Genomic DNA, 6,000 nt, shown 5'->3' with positions numbered 1-6,000 from the left:
GTACAATGATATAAAATGTAATAATAATTAATAATAACACATTATTATAGTTATTCAGTGGAACATCAGCTGCACCTGTAGGGGGATAAGCAGATCTGTTTCTGATTCGTCCACAACTCTGCAGCAGGACGAGAGAAAAACAGGTTAAATGCAGAAATCCTCAGTTTATGTATTAAAATACTTTTATTTGCTGAATTAATCTAAATAACCTGAGAAAGGCTGAATAAAGTCACTGAAGCAGATATTTGATCTTACTTAGCAGGAGGAGAAGCCGCCGGCCGTCAGGCAGAGCCCCAGCTGAGCGTCCGTCCGTCCCTCACAGCGAGTGATGTCCTTCTGTCTGTGCGTCCTAGCCAAAGCCCGAACCACGCCCCCAGCAGCAGGACACCTCCCAGATGTCAGGCCTGGAAATATGTGGAGCTCCAGCCAGACCTCCAGACACCCAGGAGAGAAAACTGAGGAGAAACGCTGCAGAAATGCTGACTGAATCTATTTTCTACCTTCAGATCATAAAATAAACCAAAACTTTCCCAAAGAGCATTAATATCTGGCTGGGGACGCCTGGGACGACACAGGCTGACAAAGACAGAACAGACGAGGACAGACGAGGAACAGGAGACAGAGATGGGACATTTACAGAGGGGATCAGCTGGGATCAATCAAGGGACAGACGGGACAACAGCAGACTCAACTGACAGAAACCAAAATAAACAGAAAACTCAAATCCTCACAAACATTTATTATCAGATATTATGACTTTATTACCAGATAAAACACATTAGCTTCATCAGAGTGGCTGCCAGTCAGATTGGCTGGAGCTCAAGCTTTGACTAGGATCCAAATCTGGCCAGCCTAGTCCAAGTCCTGTTTAGACTAAATACATTACATTTAAATCAATTATTTCAACTTATATTTTACATTACATAAGGATTGAACAACAGAAAACAAAAATTATACTAAAACGTTTCAAGTCTTTGTAAATGTATTGGATTTACTTTTATTCTTAATTTTGTTTTTATAGTATATTTTATTACTAATCTTTGTGAAGCCTCGATGTTCCGTCGCTTTGCTGAAACACCTGAATTCCTCCATCATAGAGCAACCAAGTCATTTTCGATCACATTCTGGTAAACTTCAGTTTGGGTTTTAGCAAAGAAATAAACGTGAAACTGTTAAAAACGTATATTTCTTTTTTTTTAATTAAAACTGCTGAATCTATAGCCCCGTTTAGCCCCTTAGCTTAGCTAGCTTTAGCATTAGCTACAGTACGTCCAATAGATGTAGTAACCAACTGCAACCAGCAGGGGGAGTCTAGAGCTAGTGAGTAACTGTGGACTGTGCCGAACGGCTTCCGATGGCGCAGAGGAAGAACGGAGTCCGTGGCTCGGTTATTGAATTATTCCGTTTTTTCAGGTATGAGTTTACACATAAACACATGTACTGTTGCTAAATTGTTTTACTAACAGTTAGAAACCCTGTAAATACAGGCGGACGTAGATTTTATTTACATACTGTGTTGCTAGCATATGAGGTTTAGCCGTTAGCTAAAAACTCATTTGATGTTGTAGCTGTAAACCGTCTTTACGCAACAGGTCAGAAATAAATATCCTGAACATTAGCTACGCATAAATCTGAGTTATTACAGTAAGTTGGTCTAGTTTTCATCTGTTATTTGTTACTGTCATATTGGTGAACTGTAATGGTTCATAATACACCGTATTATGGTGAGTTATGGTAAAGTTACACAGTATTAACATCTGTGTTTTTTATTTATTCAGCCTCTTATAAAGAGAATAAACAGTTTTCAATATTTACTGAACATTTGGCTCCAAAGTAAATATTTATTTTCCAAATTGAACATTTAATTTTCAACCTAAAAACATATTTTCCACTGGCTAAATAGTTCGCGCATATATGCAAATTAGCTTGCTGATAAGAGGAAGTGGACTATCAAAATAAAGGCTGGCGAGACGGAATCGGTTCAGTCGTTACTCAAGTAATGTTTTTTCTTTGCTTTGGAGCAAATGTCAAAGTTTAAGACTCACTGTTTATTCATTCATGAGAGAAAATTATTTATATGAAATCAAATCAAGATGTTTTTTATGTTTTAGAATTTAAAACGTTACTTAATTTGCCTTTATGTTAGAAATTAAAACATAAAAAACATCCCTATCCCTGTATAATTTGCCTTTATATAGGGATTTTGGTTAAAATGTGATTAATTAGACCCTGTAATTACTTTCATCCAGTTTTCATTCAATCTGAGTGGCAAGAAGATCTGAAAGTCACAGAGAAATAGATGACAGACTGGCACTAAATAAGAAACACACACACACACACACTCACACACACACACACACACACACACACACACAGTTATTTGGACCCTGCATGACATCATTACAAACTCAGATCAGTTTCAGGGCTCCGTTTCCTGCTCACTGAGTCGAGTTTCTGTCACTTATGAGCGACGGTAGGTAATAAAATAAATAAAGGTTACAGTTACTCAGAGTTAAAAGGCTCAGCAGGAATAATCTCAGGGCACCTGGCTCTTTATTTTCCTCAGTGAAGCATTAAAGCGACGGCGCGCTGCTCCTCTGGTTATTTCCCTGAATGATTAATAATTATTTAACCAAAACACAGAAACACTCCAGCAGTTTTTGTTAGCAGGAGACTTTTTGTTTCTTGTGAAGTTTTTCTATCTGAGGCTTTCAAAGGTCCAGAAAAACACCATAAAAGTTTAATCTGCCTAAATAAGCTACTTTGTAATAATGTTTCTTATTTATATTGTTTTATTTTAGTTTTCATAAAATAAATTTTTTACCTTTTACGATAGTTGGATTTACTTTCCAGGATTTAGTATTTGGTGATGACATCTGAGACGTTCAGCTCTAGCCGAGGTACCGGAGCCCCGTCACTAACCCCCATGAAGCCCGAGAGCTGAACGCTCCTCGGGTCGCGTTGTGACTTCAGACTTCCTCTCCAGGCTGAACTCAGCCGTGTTTAACCAGCAGTCGGGTTGTAAAATCTGGCCTGGAAATACTAGCAATACTTAACCACCAACTAAACAATTACAGTATTGAAGGACCAGGTGTTCTCGTCTTTTAAACCTCCTGTCCTCGTGTTTAGTAATGTTCAGCTTGGTGCAGGATTTTGATTTGCTGGTTCAAATGACGCCGACTATAAACCCAACATAACCTGTCATTGTCACTGCTTTATAAAAAAATACTACAAGTAAAGCCTGGTGGCCCGCCAGGCTTATGATACACTGAGGGAAACCCTGCTGTTAATTATTAAACATGTCAGATATTATTCACCTAGCATCTCTGTAGCCTGCAGCATCAACACATCAGCATAAATCAAGTATCCACCCATTAAAACGGTAAGTTGTTTAATGATTTGGTCTCATTAAAGTTGTGTATTTGTTCATATTAATCATATTTCAGCTGATGAACTAAGCGCCTCCATGTAAAGCGGTTTACTGAACAGGTGTCCAAATGTCCTGACTCTTCCTGAAACGTAAACACAACACTGTGTGCGGTCATGGCCGCCTGGACCTGCAAACACAAACATGACATGGAGGCCGTGGCTGCGTCTGTCAGGCCTGATAAAGATAGAAGGCCAGACATGGGAATGTGTGTTTGACAGCCTGCTGCAGAGTCACATCGCGCCCCGGGAGGCTTGACATTTAACTCGTGTTGTCACCCAAGAGTCTCACAAACAGACACACATTTTTACTTCTATCTTTATGAGAGCATCCATCAAGCAGCGCTCACGGTGCCAAGGCTGAGACGTTTCCTTTATTTACTTCTTTGTTTGAGCTAGCATACTAGCTAGCTAGCATGTCAGAATAAAGCATTAACTAGCTTAGATTAGCTCATTAAGATGCTACCTGCTCTGTTATTTAGTAATTTGCTATTTTTAAAACAAATGTTTACGTTTTGTTATATTTGCAGCCTAAAACGTGTGTAAACTTGGAAGTAGCCTGTGAAGTAAAACATGTAGTTTCTGGCTGAAATCAAATGGTTCTGGTGTAAAAATCAGAAACATTTTAGCAAATGTGGATTATTTCCTTTTCTTGAGTGTTGCTTTACAGATTTATTCAGTTTTCTCATCTTATTGCTGTTTGGATGGAGAAAGAGTTAATTATTTATTGTCAAATATCATGAAAAAATGGCTGATTACATTTTACTCATTTGAATTTAAGGTATTTGTGACGAATCTGCCTTCAAACTGATGTGAGGAGAGAGACGGCATCAGCAGAGGACGTGTGATTGAAGATCGCAGTGAAAACGCAATAACCATCTTTCATTAGCTAGCATGTTAGCTAGCTAGCACATCAACTAGATTAAAACAAAAGCTAGCTCAGATTAGCTCACTACATACATCAGAATATGGCTTTGAACTTGCGACTGCTTTTCCCCTTTGTTTTCCTGAACCCAGTATTCTTGCCTTCAGAGATAAATAAGGTATGTGATGGTTTTCTAACAGATGTTTTAGTTCATAACACTGAAACCTGTGACATTGTGTTGGTCCAGCAATGAACCAAGGCTGATGCACATGTTCTGTGCATGTCAACATAAATGAAGTTGTCTCAACGGATTCTTGGTTTAACTTTCATAAACCAAGAATAAAACCCTCAAATAAAGACTAAATTCTCACTGATGAACGAAAGACTTTATGGTGGATGTATTTGATTTTACACGTAAATGGTGACATTTGAATGACTAGCAGTCACTTTTTCTATTTTGCTTTGTTAGATGATGTCAGCTGTCAGTTCCATTGTTTCAAAGAGCGGTATGTTCGTCATGAAGCAATCCTACCCGCTGCACATCCCTTGGATCATGAGTACATTTATATTTCTAATAAAGTATTTTGATGTTATGTCTTGTACAGAACGTTTTAACCGTTATTGGTAATGTTCATGCCCTGGCGACCTGTCCAAGGTGACCCCGTCCCCCACCTGTTGACAGCTGGAGAGGCACCAGCAGCCCTCCCAACCCCAATGGGATGAGGGCTGAAGAAAATGGATGGAAATGTCCATTTTTATATTTCTGACAAACTTCTTATGTGACCTTTCATATATGGTGCTGTTGTTACACCTTAATTTCCCCTCTGTGGGACAATAAAGTATTTCTACTCTTCTAATTACCTCCAGTCCAACACAGCAGGAAACTGTTGATGGACTTCAGGTCCTGCTGAAATAAGGGGAAGTTAAGATGGTTGACATGCACCTGGGGTGCAATTCCATAATAAATTCAGACTGGGCTGACAATACCGGGGGTCCTCAACATTAAAGGAGGATCGCATTTGTCAAATTGTGGACCAGGCTGCTTTGGATGTTTAAGGTGTGTACAGTGGCCAGTGTAATTGTTTTCATTGGGGTGTGCTTGGGAGGTGGCATCAGGCCTTTACAACCTGAGTGAGTTGGTGAAAAAGGCCAGCTTGGTGGTTTGGCTGGAAGGATCAGAGGCATCAGCTTCAGTCAGCGCTGACCAATAGGCAGTGGCGCAACTACACATTATTCAGGTGGATGCGAAAACAAAAATCACCCCCCCCCCCCACCCCTACCACACCCCCACTCCGAGTGAAGGAATGTCAGGGTGAAGGAGCGACGCTCACTCGCTCTTACCCCCCCTCCGAGGCGACGATACGTGAAGGGTAAAACTGGCTACATTTACCTCGTTACGTGCGCTAGATGAAGGAGCGTGAGGCGCGCTGAAGTGTATGGGAAAACATCGGCGCGTCGCCCCTTACAGATGGGGTTTTGGCGCCCCCTCTGGTGCTGCACCCCTATGCGTTGCATACGCTGCATACCCACTTTTTGTGCCACTGCCAATAGGGAAGGATCTGCTTCAGCCAATAGGGAAGGACCAGCTTCAGCCAGCGCTGACCAATAGGGAAGGACCAGCTTCAGCCAGCGCTGACCAATAGGGAAGGATCTGCTTCAGCCAGCGCTGACCAATAGGGAAGGATCTGCTTCAGCCAATAGGGAAGGAC

The 6,000-nt window shown here is 40.8% G+C and overlaps 1 protein-coding gene across 3 annotated transcripts in view; it reads right to left on the bottom strand.

Annotated features, from left to right (window-relative positions):
• Window positions 1–440, bottom strand: part of fam240a (family with sequence similarity 240 member A) — a 6,237-nt gene extending 5,797 nt beyond the window's left edge. Inside the window, exons 1-2 of one of the 3 annotated variants that reach the window (XM_081611066.1) lie at window positions 210–440; window positions 76–118 (exon numbers count right to left, since the gene is read on the bottom strand). The gene's annotated coding sequence lies outside the window, so the exon portion shown is untranslated. The remainder of the gene's footprint in view (window positions 1–75; window positions 119–209) is intronic. The other 2 variants (XM_017306592.2, XM_008419423.2) reach the window with 2 other exon arrangements.
• Between the last annotated feature and the right edge of the window lie 5,560 nt (window positions 441–6,000).

This window comes from Poecilia reticulata, chromosome 9, assembly GCF_904066995.2.
Source record: "Poecilia reticulata chromosome 9, P_reticulata-male-v2, whole genome shotgun sequence".
NCBI classification, from domain to species: Eukaryota; Metazoa; Chordata; class Actinopteri; order Cyprinodontiformes; family Poeciliidae; genus Poecilia; species Poecilia reticulata.
Note: the sequence above shows the minus strand (reverse complement) of the source record. Positions and strands in the feature narration are given on the sequence as shown.